Source organism: Uloborus diversus, chromosome 5 (genome assembly GCF_026930045.1).
Source record: "Uloborus diversus isolate 005 chromosome 5, Udiv.v.3.1, whole genome shotgun sequence".
Taxonomy (NCBI): domain Eukaryota; kingdom Metazoa; phylum Arthropoda; class Arachnida; order Araneae; family Uloboridae; genus Uloborus; species Uloborus diversus.
The window spans coordinates 66,336,905-66,351,169 of record NC_072735.1 but is presented as its reverse complement, the minus strand read 5'-3'; positions in this window follow the sequence as shown (position 1 = coordinate 66,351,169).

Sequence of the window (14,265 nt, the reverse complement as noted above, 5' to 3'; positions counted from 1 at the left end):
CTACCTATACGATCTTTCTCTAATTTTTTTTATCCGTCTATTTATTTTAACATCCACGTTCATTTCCTAATCTGAACAAAGATCATTTAAAAACTGCGCTTTATTCATTTAATTAAATTGCGCAAACAAAAAGCTCTCTACTTGTTCCCTGTATTTTGCAAAAAGTAGCGTTTGCAAAAAAAAAAAAAGAAAAAAAAGGGAAACACCTTACTATTTTAATTAACTTAAGTACGCAAATATGTAACGTAAAATAGATACAGCGAAACGTCCGGCGGAAGCGACCGCGCTACAGTGAACCACCCAATTAGCCAGCGGAACAAACTCTGGCCGATAAGCAATTGCGATTAAAAAGCGCAGTACATCTAAGACAAAAAAAAAAAAAAAAAAAAAAAAAAAATCCCGTATCCCGTACGAGTAGCTAGTTTTTAACCGGAACCATTTTTTTTCTGAGGGAAGAGGAATGGATTATGTTTCTATAGTATTTAATAAACAAATGTATTCTGTCTCACGTATACTTCCCTCAGCCTTGAGAAGGCACCATATAACCCATGAAATTGTTAACTTTTCGACATTTAAACTTAATGAATAGGATGGATGATATTTCTTAGTCTTAGAAAGCGTTGATAGAAAATGTATACCGATATACATCTTTATTTCGTATTTTTCTTTAGTTTGCTCGTAACAATAAATGAATTGTACAAAAAAAAAAAAAAAAAAAAATATATATATATATATATAAAAAAAAATAATTTGAATTTTTGGCATCTTGAATTCAAATTATGTTTTTCGCAATCACGAGCGTGTGTGTTTGTGTAGACGCATGTGTGTGGGTGCGTGGGTGCGTAAGTGTATGTATGCATGTGTGTGAGTGAGTGTTGTGTACGTGCGTGTGCGTGTAGGAGTTCGTGTGCGTGTGTGTGTGTAGGCGTTCGTGTGTGTGTGTGTAGGCGTTCGTGTGTGTGTGTAGGCGTTCGTGTGTGTGTGTGTAGGCGTTCGTGTGTGTGTGTGTGGGCGTTCGTGTGTGTGTGTGTAGGCGTTCGTGTGTGTGTGTGTAGGCGTTTTGTGTGTGTGTGTAGGCGTTCGTGTGTGTGGGACATGGACGCCACCGCCCAGCAAAAGTGGATTTCGGGGGACAGTGCTCAGGACCAGCTGCGCCGCCGCCGGTGGACGGTGGTGCTGCAGGCCTGGTCCAAGCTGAAAAAGGAACCACAACGCCAAAGACAATCAAATGAAAGCAATAAGCAATCGTGATTGCTCAAAAAAAAAAAAAACTAATAATTTTAACCACAACCTCTTTTATTGTGTGTTTGTTATGGTGTGATTTTGCTTCTGGTATAAAAAAATGTATTCAGTCGTAAGTACACGTCTTTGAGACTTAGAAATGCACAATCAACTGTTAACTATGATCAGTTAACGGTTAATATATTTCAAGAGAAGTAGGGGAAGGTTGCCGTCATTGAACCGATTCCATGACTGGACTTCGAAGATATTTTTCCCACCAGAGTTTTTTCAGGCACGAAATCAGTTTTAGTGCCTTTTTTTTTTGTCTCAAAACAGTTCAATGCAGAATAGTCAAGGAGCTTGAATCAATACATCATATTGTTAAACATCTAAATAAGATTTCTACTGTTCGCTTACTAATGATTGACATTTACATTTTGATTTTACATGCTTTGAATATTACTGAACAACTAAATGGGGACATTAACTTGCAAGAGTGTATTTTCAAGTACAATTCCCTATATTTAAAGTTTCATCATGAATCGCCACAGCAGTGACAACTATGAAAACATTAAAAATGACGCAGTTGCTATCATTGAACCGCTAGGTGTTTCCATGAGTGAACAAGCTTCATGGAATCTTACAAATATTATTAAAGTTTCAATTCAATTATATTTTAATAATTGATCAATCTTTTAAAATAAGTGTGATAATGATGAAACAATTTTTTAAAATAAGTTTTGGAAACTCCCCTCAGTTATTAGATTTTACACTTAAAAACTTGAACTTATGTAGTTGACTTAGCATTTGTTAAAGTAAATTTTAATACAGTTTTAAGTACGTTTGTTGTTCGAGAAAAATACCAAAATAAATAAAATAAAGCCAGTGAATTACTGAGGGCATCCAACGTGATATAGCAAAATCCTTGTCGTCAAGTGAAATCTTTGTGAATCAACATTTTGGATTTCGGATGAAACAGGACTCCCATTTGTTCAAAAGAGGACCCATGAAATTTTCGTTAAGAAGAGTAAGTTACAGGTTAGAAAATATCAAGTGGTGATGTTGGTGTGGGGAAAACAGCTGTGTTGTGTGAGTTCAGAGGGTTTTTTTTTTTTGTTTTTCCTGTAATAAAAAATGATTTAAAAAACAACAACAATTTTCTCTTTTTGAATAACTTACTATTATTTGTAGTGTTTGTTTATCTCTTGTAATAACTAATTATATTTTTATGGTTTGATTTTCTTTTTTGAGAATGTGGTTCATCGATGGAAAATCAATGGTCCATCCATAGCAACTGGTTATCATGAATGGACCACATGCTAAAATATTTCTTTTTAATTTTCATTCTTTATTGAATACAGTTAACTTAAAAAAAAATAATTTTACTAAAAGAGAAATATATTGAGAAATTATTCCTATCATCAGTGTAAAGTTTGAGTCTGAACTACTTCCTAAAAAAAGGCAAAAGTGTTATGTGGTTCATTGACGGCAACCTTCCCTTATTAGAACCCCTAACCCCCACAGCATTAGAAATCTTTAAGGGGTCTAAGGACCCTTAACCTTCAAAATTTTCGACTTTCTGGAAAAAATATATGTTATGCATAATTTGATTCTGAACGATTTGATACCTTATTTATTACCATACGCCAAAAACTTTTAAAGTTACTGTAAAAATGCGTAAACTTTCCCCATAGAGATTTATGTTAACAGCCGCTGTTTAAGCCTCTTTTTCTCTGGTGCCGGTTTCTTCGGTTTTCTCGTTTTGCGCGCATAATATCTCAGAAAGTTTGTTATATATTTCCGTAATACTTTTCATACTTGTTTGTCTGGTTTATATTTATGACCTGAACCTAAATTTGTTTAACTTTTTTAAAATAATTTATTTATTTTTTTTTTGAAATTTTACAAGTCATAATCAAAAATTTCCAAAATTTTGGGCAAAAAAATATATATTTCTTAATATTACCTTTCATTTTTAGTTAAAATTTAGGTTCAGATCATCAATATATACCAGACAAACATGTATAAAAAGTTTTACGGAAATATATAAGAAACGCGCAAAACGAGAAAACCGAAGAAACCGGCACCTGAGAAAAAGAGGATTAAACAGCTGCTATTAACATAAATCTCTATGGGGAAAGTTTACGCATTTTTACGATAACTTGAAAAGTTTTTGGCGTATGGTAAAAAATAAGGTATCAAATTGTTCAGAATCAAATTATACATAACATATATTTTTTCCAGAAAGTCGAAAATTTTGAAGATTAAGGGTCCTTAGACCCCTTAATAGAAAATGGTTAACCATTTACCCGTTTATTTACTGGAATTCTATTCATTTAATATAAAAATATAGAAACCGTATGCAAAAGCAAGTTTCAAAAATAAAAGCTCATGCCCAAGAGAATACTGCAAATATTAAAATGTTTTGGTTAAATAAACAGAAATCTAAATCAGTATGTTCATTCTTTCTGCCTAGAAGTTAACTTTTTAAAGTTCATCTTAAATACTGCAAAGATTAAAATAGTTAAATCAAGTAAGCAAAAATCTAAAATCCGTTGTGCTGATGTTTTCCACCTGACACTTGACTTTTTCGCATAAAATACTGTAAGCATTAAAACATTTAAACTACCTGAGCAAAAATTAAAATTTGTTATTCTGATTTTTTCCATCTAAAAGTTAACTTTCTTAACTCCACCTAAAACTAAAACTGCAATAACTAAAACATTTAAATTAGCTAAGCAAAACCCTAAATTAGTTACGCTTAATCTTTTCACTTAAAAGTTACCTTTTTATGTCCACTTAAAATACTGCAATATTGAAGACATTTAAACTAAGAAAAAACCTAAATTAGTTATGCTGATTCTTTCCACCTAAAAGTTAACCCTGTTAAGTCCACCCATAATACTGCAATAATTAAAACAGTTGAATTAACTAAGCAAAAATCAAAATCACTTATGCTGATTCTTTCTGCCTAAAAGAAAACCCGTTTAAGTCCAGCACCCTAAATGCTGCAATAATTAAAACATTTAAATCAACTGAGCAAGCAAAACCCTAAATTAGTTACGCTGAATCTTTTCACCTAAAAGTTACCTTTTTATGTCTACTTAAAATACTGCAATATTGAAGACATTTATACTAACTAAAAAAAAAACAAACAAACAAAAAAGCAAAACAAAATTAGTTCTGCTGATTCTTTCCACCTAAAAGTTGACCATTTTAAGTCCACCTAAAATACTGCAATAATTATAATACTTAAATCAACTAAGCAAAAACTGAAATCAGTTATGTTGAATATTTCCACCTAAAAGTCCATGACCTTTTAAGTTGACCTTTTAAAGTCCTCCTCAGATTAAAGTATTTAAATTAACCAAGCAAAAATCTAAACCAGCTATACTGATTCTTGCATGAATTTTAAAACGTCTGTCAGGAAATAACGATGCACACGCATCTCTAGAAAGGGCTGCATTTAATCTTTTAAATTTCAAGTGCACTTGTTGCAGGAAGGACTGCTTTCATGAAAGACATTTTTATGCTTCCTCCAAGCGATTCCTTTTCTTCGGCATTTAAAACCTAAATTATTATTCCACCTAAAAGTTCCGACGTTGATGGATGAGGAGCAATTTACCTCGACTGCCTTATAATACGATTTGGCATAACATGTTTCTTAAGAAGGCCCTTGGAGGGAAAAGATAAAACCCACCTCACAGAGCCCGTCGTTGCTGAGTCTTAAGAAAGTACAGCTTCGGGAAAAGTCCTGACGACAGAATTAATCATTCAATAAACGGAAACATATAAATTAGAAGTGAGATCAAGCGTGTTTGAATATCAATCAAGGGTAATCAAAATTTTCCTTGCAAGCATTCGAGTGTCTCCAGAATGATGTGGTGCAAGAACTTGGAAGTAATACTAACTTTCTTTAAGGAAATATACGAGGAAATGCATTCCCTTAAAATAATCTTAATTCAAAAATTCTGAGTATTTGATCTATGTGCAGTGAGCGTGGTAAGGTGTAACTAATTTTTGCTCTGTGCGATGTTTCATTTTGCGGAGGATATCTGCGGAGTTAAGTCAAATAAAATCAATGAATTTCAGACAAATTTATTAATTTCCCAAATTAAAGGCTTTCAATCCTCTTGGCATTCATAATTAAATTCACTTTTATTTGAAATATGAAATGAAGCTGCTATTTCAGTTTTGATCTTTGGATCGTTCTGATTTCCAATGTATGTTTTCAATAGGCAACTTATTAGCGTTTGACGAATAAAATACTAATTTAATCTCACTTTTCGTATATTCATAAGACATCATATTACTAAAATTGTGTAATATGCTGGAAGGAATAAATTTTCGTAACGTCTTTGATTGGTGATCATCCGCAACTTGGTAACTGAAGCTGAACCTAGGTAGCAAGTAATACTTTGAATAAGTGACGACTAATATGAGGCGTATAAAAACCAGCTCATTCCATTATAAAATAAAAAAAATAAAAAAATAAAAGAAAAGGGAAAGACAAAAAATATTTCCTGCTCAGCCCACCTAATTTGTTTAACGGAATCCATTCACCCTAGAATAACCCTTGCTGTGCGATTTCATTTTTTTAATCTTTTGAAATAGTAGTGCGGTCTAAATATGTGTTAACAGATAAAAACTAATTTGGCTGGAGCTTCTTTTAAAATCAATTGGTAGTTCAAAAAAAAAAAAAAAAAAAAAAAAAACTTACTTTAAATTTTAAACAAATTCATGATATACAATGAATTTTATGCCGTGCATTAGCCTTTAACATCAAAAATGTGAGTTCAGTAATTTATTACATTCATGTTGTTCATTTTAAAAGTGCGTTTTAACAGTATCTGTTTAGTAAAAAATGAATTGAGCTGATCTTGAAATAAAACCGGTTTCTGGCAACGATTTTTGACCTGATTGAGAAGAATTAGTTTGCAATCGCTTTTCAGCGTGATAATACAACCAAGATGCTTCAAATTAAGAAAGAAAAATTTTGGAAATGCAAATTGAGTTTTCTTAAATACTAAGTACCTCGTGTAAAGCCTACTCACAGGAAAAAAATGTCGTAGGAATTTTTTTTTCAATTGTATCAGCATACAATGTCTCTTATAGCGATCTTTAGTAGGATGGCAAATGACAATCTTTACTAATCATAAAGCTGAAAGTCTCTCTGTCTGGATATCTGGATCTCTATCTGGATGTCTGGATCTCTGTGACGCGCACAGCACCTAGACCGTTCTGCTGATTTTCATGAAATTTGGCACAAAGTTAGTTTGTAGCATGGGGGTGTGCTCCTCGAAGCGATTTTTTAAAAATTCGATTTTGTTCTTTTTTTATTCCAATTTTAAGAAAATTTTACCGAGCAAATTATTACAACGTGGAAGAGTAAATTACGAAATTATCATAACGTGGAACCGTAACATTGGCGAGCAAATGAACATAGCAAATTGGCGAGAAATTCATCATCCGTTATTTGTAAATATACAGGCGAACCAAATGACCTTTTAATTTGCAACTGGGGGCAAAGCCGTGCGGGTACCACTAGTGTTAATATAAAATAGAAAATTTTTTTGTTTAAATTGACTACAAAAAATTGAATACCCCCCGAAATCCTCCTCTTTGAATAAGTGATGACACTATATCATTTATTCAAAAGAACTAAACTATGCCTTTAGTCTGGAAAGTCTCAGAGAAAGTGGCAGAAATGTCTAATTTTTGACAGACATCATGACAATAGAGATGAGTTCAGGCTCATTTTTGAAAGCCCGGGCTCGTCCGAGCCGGAATATTTGTAACTGAGCCCTGGTGATATTATCTCGAACCAAAATTCGAGCCCACCAGAGCTCGAAAGAAAATTTCTTGTATCAAAAACCGAGCCTTCTACAGTCTGATACAATCTCTCTGTTAATGAAAAATGTTATGTCAAATATTCTTCATTAACAGACGTTTCTAAATTTTCTCAAAGTGCTGCACTTTAAATGCATTACTGTATGACATAATGCAATAGGAATCGCAAAAAAAAAAAAAAAAAAAAAAACCATATTATAAATAAACGTTGATTTAGTTTCTGTTTTTTTTTTTTTTTTTTGTTAAATTTTCTCATTGATTGATCTGATTTACATGTTTCTTTCATTTTCTCACAGTAGGAAAATGTTTATTTGCTTTGAATTTGTTTGGAGATTTACGATTGAATATCTTAGCTTGAGTCCGAGCCCGAAACCTATTTTCGGTTCTAGAGCCCGAGCCCGCTTCGCGCCCAGACTGAGGCCGTCTCATCTCTACATGACAACCACATACAGGCGTACATGCGGAGAAACTGTGTGAGAGAAAGCTCATGAAGAATTGCTTCGTGATTTTATAATTACACTAGTGGTACCCGCACGGCTTTGCTCGTAGTTGAAAATTAAAAGGTCATTCGGTTCGCCTGTATATTTGCAAATAATGGATGACAAATTTCTCGCTAATTGGCTATGTTCATTCGCTCTCCCATTCCACGTCATGATAATTTCGTAATTTAATCATCCATCTTATGATAATTTTGCTCCGGAATATGTTGTTAAAAGTGAAATAGAAGAAGAACAAAATCGAATTTTAGAAAAATCAGGTGCACATTCCCATGCGACAAACTAACTTTGTGCCAAATTTCATGAAAATCGGCCGAACGGTCTAGGCGCTTTGCGCGTAACAGAGATCCAGACATCCTGCAGGCATCCAGACAGAGAGACTTTGAGCTTTATTATAAGTAAAGATAAAGATAAAAATTAAAAAAAAAAAAAAAAAAAACTGTGACCAATTAACTCTAATTTGAATACTGAAACTTTGCATTCAAATTATGTTTTTCGCAATCACGAGTTGCGGCAAGATCCTACTCATTAGAGTTATTGTTTCTAGAAATGACTCCCCCCCCCCCGAGCATGTCCCTCCTCCTGGGTGGTTATGTGTGTATAGTTGTGTGTGTGCAGGCTTAAGTGTGTGCATGTAGGCCTGTGTATGTGTGTGAAGGCTCGCGCGTGTAGGCGAGGGTGTATGAGCATGCGTGTGTAAGACACGCATGCTCATACCACCCAGCAGACCACTACCCAGGAGAAGTGGATTCCGGGGGACAGTGCTCAGGACCAGAGCAGCCGTGCCGCCGCCGTTTGGGCGGTGGTGCTGCTGGTTCAAGCTGAAAAAGGAACCACAACGTCAAGGACTGTCAAATGAGAACAATAAGCAATCGTTATTGCTCAAAAAATTAGCCCCGAAATCTAATTATAGTGACAAGTAATCAATAATTGCACATTTTTTTTAAACGCCATTTTTTTTTTTTTTTTTTTTTGAGTTCAAGGATTAAGATGACTGAACGAGCAGCACCGTTTTTCATTAAAAACCATTTTTTCACAGAATTCCTTCAAATTTCTTTGCCTTACTTTTTAGAATCGAGCAACTATAAAAAAGGTTTAAAAAAACCCGCAAAAAGGATTTTGCAAAATTGGTAAAAATGTGCTCAACAGCTCTTTAAACCTGATCGTAATTCTAAATTTCACTTTTATTTGAAAGATTTGTGAAAATGGATCGGCACAACTAATTTCGTTCCGCTTTGACAATTTGCTTAGATAATGTAATTGCTTCAATGATAATTATTACATTACTTAGATCAAAATGAGCGCAAATGCTTGCTGTGATGAAATGGAAACAAAATAAAAAGCAGTAACAAATAGGCCATAGATTTTCAATAGCTAATTGGATTTTTTACCCCTGTTATGCCTAAAAAAATCCCTATTGTAAAGCAGAAATTAAATGAAAATTATACTTTACAATTTCATACATTACAAATTACTTTTGGATAATTATTCTATGAAGAAGATACAAAAAAGGTATTTAAAAATTTACTGATAATTTCATCAGTTCTTTTTCATTAACTCTCGCTTATCTTATCTTCATTCTTAAATATTTTGAGAAGTAATTATTTTTTCCTATTTTGCAATATCAACGAAACATCGTATTGAAAAATTAGTAATCTACATGCAAGTCTCAAATTGGAGTTAAAGCAGATTCTATTCTCTAGGTAAATACCGTATTTCAAACGAGTCACAAAAATGTGTTAATTAGATTTTTGCTAGAATTAATAATTCACAAAGCCGGAAAAAGGTAACTAAAGTCACAACTTCTAATCGAGTATTTTGACAGAAATTTGAAATGAATGTGGAAGAAATAATTTATGAAACTTTTTTCTTTTCGATTAAAAATGTAAATAGACATTATTTCAATACGTTATTATTAACTTACAGGATGTAATTTACATTTTTATGCTTTCTTCGTAAGTTCCTTTCTTAATTGATATTTTTCTGATTATTCTCATTTTGCACAGTTTAAGATCGAAAGAAAGCTCATAAATTATTAAAATTTTCATCAGCAAAAGTTTAAAAATAAGTCAAGAAATTGTTAGCGACACACGTTCATTTGATAAACAGATTACTAAAAATCGTTTTTGTAACTACATTTCTTATAACTTCAGTTTTTATAAATGTAGTATTGAAATTAACGGAGGTTAAAAACAGCTGAATATGTCCTAATGAGGATTCTTCATCATGAATGATATCCTTCATTGTTTTACACCTCCAGAAAAAAATCACTTGCTGTCCGATCGCTGGTGGCAAGTCTGATTAAGGCATGGCCCAAATGGGTACAGGCCCAGAAGCCCCCAAGGTTTAGGGCCATATTTTTATCCATTCTGTAAATGTAATATAAGTTGCATTCATTAGGCTGTAAATATATAATTACAAAAAACAAAGTATTTGTTTAAATGTTTTTTTACTCCAAATTCTCTAACATTTGTGGTTTAAATTAAGAATTCAGTGTATTAGAATTCCAAAATTTCACACATTATTAAATTAAAATTTCATTGCAGTTTTTTACAATAGAATGAACATTGACTTTAAGTACGAAAAAAAAATCGGAGCATTTTCAGTTGTATTCATACCACTGATTTACAGTTTTCAATTTTAACATTCGTGCGGGAAAATATTGAAATTAAATATAGGAATGGGGGTGGAGGGTCACAGTGAGACAAAAAAAAAAAAAAAATAAAATTCAAGAAATCTTGAAACCGTGATTATAGAAATTTTTTTGAAGGTGGATTTGTAATGCAGCTTAAGTGTACAAACGTTTGAGACACAAAAAACTTAATTACCATTTAACGTTTTTGAGACATTATATATATATATATATATATATATATATATATATATATATATATATATATATATATATATATATATATATATATATATATATATATATATATATATAAATAAAGAAACGTAAGATTTTTTTCTCACTGTGCCCCACGCATGGGGTACAGTGAGACAGCGTACGGGGCACAATGAGTCGGCATACAAAGAACAGAGAGACAGCATATAGGGTTAAGTGAAACATAATATTTTCAACTTTTAAAATCAAAAATTAAATATATGGAAAGAACTATTCAAATTTCATCATACATCTTTAAAAAATTTAATTTTCAAACCGCAAAAAGATTAATTTTGCCCTTTATCATTTATATCTGTAGGAGCTGTTATCAACTATTAAATATTTTTATTCGAAACGGATGCAACATCTGGTACAGGTGGTTAATTAAAAACAGTCAAAATGGTTATACTTTTGCTCAAAAAACTAATGCACAAGTCTACATCGTTTTCAGCTACCATGAAAACATTTTCAACATAAAAGTCATTCTGGTTGATGGCAAATTCTATCAGAACAAAGTCTCTCAAATGTCTCACGATTTAAGTCTTCAAACCCAGAAGGTAGATTTCCGCACATGTCAACATAGTATGATAAAATATCAGATTCCCCATCTAATTTTTTACACCTCATCAGTTGTGTCAAATAAATACACATTTTTCTATGTGTGTTTGACTTTTTTTTACTCTCTTCTCTAGTTATCGTGTTTTTTTCTTCTAAAATTTGTTTTCCACACTGTATCAGTTGCAATGATACTTTTATACTTTTTATGTTCTTTCTTCAGTACTCGACCTTTTCTCTCTTCGGTTTTTGGATATTCTCTGTAACTTCAAAAACCTCAGAAAACACTCACTACATTACAGCAAGAGGGCTCTTTTGCATCTGTTTTATCTATAATATATATACGTAGATTATTTGGATCTACAGGAAATACACCGCCAGCTCAGTCATTCCAGCCGAGGACTGCAGTTTCGAGCTTATTAGCACTCATCAGCCCGGCAGTGACTGAGCTGGAGGTGGAAAACCTCTTAAGGAAGCCAAGAGTGCCAAACAAACTGGTAGCTAATATAGAATTAGCACTGACCTGACGAGTGACCGAAACAATGGTTTAAGAGGCTTTCCTCCTCCAGCTCAGTCACTTCCTGTGCCGGGCTGATGAGTGCTAATAAGCACGAAACTGCAGTCCTCGACTGGAATGACTGAGATGGCGGTGTATTTCATGTATTTCTGCCTTAGCCCTGGCTGTAAGGCGGTAACTTACTGAAAATATTAGGGTCTAATTTATCTGAAATGCCACTTGGAATCAGAAGTTTAGTCACAAATGAATTTATCATTAAATTGTCAGAAAATGTTTTCGCCTTACGTGTTTAATTCGCATTTTTTATGAGGTAAAAATACCTGTAAAGAAAAAATAAGTTGAAAACTCCTTGATCATAAAATAAATTTATGAAAAACATCCCTTTTGCATCAGATTTCAGATGGGGTACAGTGAAATTGTCTCCTCCGTCCCCAACTACGACTGTCTCACTGTATCCCACTCCACCTTTTTCTTCCAATTTGACATTTTAAAGAGTATGTTTAAAGCCTGATCCTAAGTGTTTTCAATGAAAATTAGCTACTTAAGTAGAACAATGACAGTGATCAAATGGCTAATTTTTATTCATAAAAGAAAATGTTATAAATCGATGCATGCAGGAGTTAAGAATAAAACTTTGCCTACATGAAATCAGAAAAATAACGATCATTTGATTTTAAACACAAGCAACAACTTCATACACCAAAATCTACAAGATCAATTGCTGTTGATTCATGGATACCTAGCATCATTTACCTATTATGATTAAAAATCCAAAAAATAGCTTTGTCTCACTGCCCCACGTCTCATTGTGTCCCACCCTGTCCTGCAATTAAAGTGCATAATTGAAGAGACAAAAATCCGTATTAATGTTAATGAGTGTTTTCAGAAACATAAAATGTATACTAAAACACAAAATCATCTTAAAGTAGATTCCGCTGATACTAAAGTAACTATTTGAAAAGTGATCAGCACAATTGATCTTGACTACGTTTTGACAATTTGCTTTGATAATTTAATCGTTAATTAATAAATGCTTCATTGATAATTATTACATTACTTCAATAATCTCAGCCACGTTAATCGTTACAAGAAAAAAAAGAATGAAAATCATAACTTAGAGAAAGAAATTTGAAACATTTTCAGTGTTTTATGTGTAGAGGAATCAGGAAAAGTATTGAGAAGAACATAACTTGGTTTCACTTATTTTGAGTTGAATAGAGCAGTTAATACATACTGAAAAATGTTTAGAGTAAAGTACTTTCATTTCTGACTTAAAATAAGGGGAGTTTAAATTTTGTTAGAAATTTTTCAATAACAGCATCAAATTGAGCAAATATTTGAATCCAAATTTTATTTAAGGACTTTCATTGTGGAAATAATCTGTAAAAAGAGATTGCAAATATTATCCGTTTTTCAACGCATAAATATTTCTCTAGCACCGAAATCTTGTTGGAAAAAAACTCCAGCTTAGATCAAAAATGCGCTTCACGTCTCAAAACAATTCTATAGATATATATTTAGGTTTATTATTTTATATTTTTTTCCAACCCAACTTTCGTATCTAAGGGTAGAAAAAACTGTCCCAACTCTTCTTTCTCAACACGTCCGATTTTAAATTTTCTTCGACCTCCAATTAGCAAGAGGAAGAAATTCCTCAGCTCTCCAATAAAACCGCCAACCATGTTTTCCTTTTATAAGAATCTTCCCCTCCCCCCCTCTCAAAATGTATGCGCGATCTATAAATCCATAGAGGGGGGATGAGAGAACAGTAGAGGGGGCTTCGCGCAGAAAAGTTGCATATTTATGAAGGGTTCAAAGAATCCATCTTGTATTGGCGAACACGTAGCGCTGGGTTTTAATAGGCAGGCTTCCGTCCCGAAATTTTGAGGGGCCCGTAATGATAGTAATTATTCAGAGGTGTATGTGTGCGCGCGAAAGAGAGAACGAAGAGAAGAGATAGCAAAAGAGAGAGAGAGAATATGAGGCAAAGCAGATGGGGTCTCTTCGTGCATGACACCAGAACCCAACCGTAAATTAGCGTGTGCAGAAGGGGTTGGGAGAGGGATGGATCGATACGCGGAACAGCTGGAGGAGATAGTCTCCAACGGAAGGGGGGGGGGCAGTTTCGCCGCCCTCCTCTCTCAGCATCCTCTGATGAGCCCGCTGGCAGAATACAGAACGCCCACAGAAATTCTTGGGGAAAATGAAAGGGCGGCATTCAGCTCACGTTGGTGTGGCCGCTAATGCAGCCACAGCGAGGGCTCTAACAACCGGCCGTCGCCGATTCCCCACGGCGGCCCGGAGCCCCTGCTGGCTCTGCTTTTAAAAGCCCCCGCGCGTTGCCGGGGCGGACAATTCCGCTCTCTGTCCCCCTCCGTTGTAATAAGCACAGTGTCACATGTCTCCCCTATTAGTTATTTTGCGGGAATACGAGCGTGCCCCAGGTCCGAAAGTGCTAGGCCGGAAATGTGGCGAGGAATTTTCGGGACATTTAGCCCCGTCCGCTTAGGTGCTGGAGAAAGGCGAGGATTTTTCGGATTTCGCAAGGAAAAGATTTTTTTCTCTAAAGGGCGTCGAGTCGAATAATTACGAGATTCGATAGAAAATATCATCTCGAAAATATGTTGAAAAAGAAGATTTAGTAACAGTGTCAGAGAAATTCCTTTTGTTTCATGATTTGTCACCACTGTCAAAAACCTTCCTTTGTTTAAGTACATGTACCACCTCTCATAAAAAGC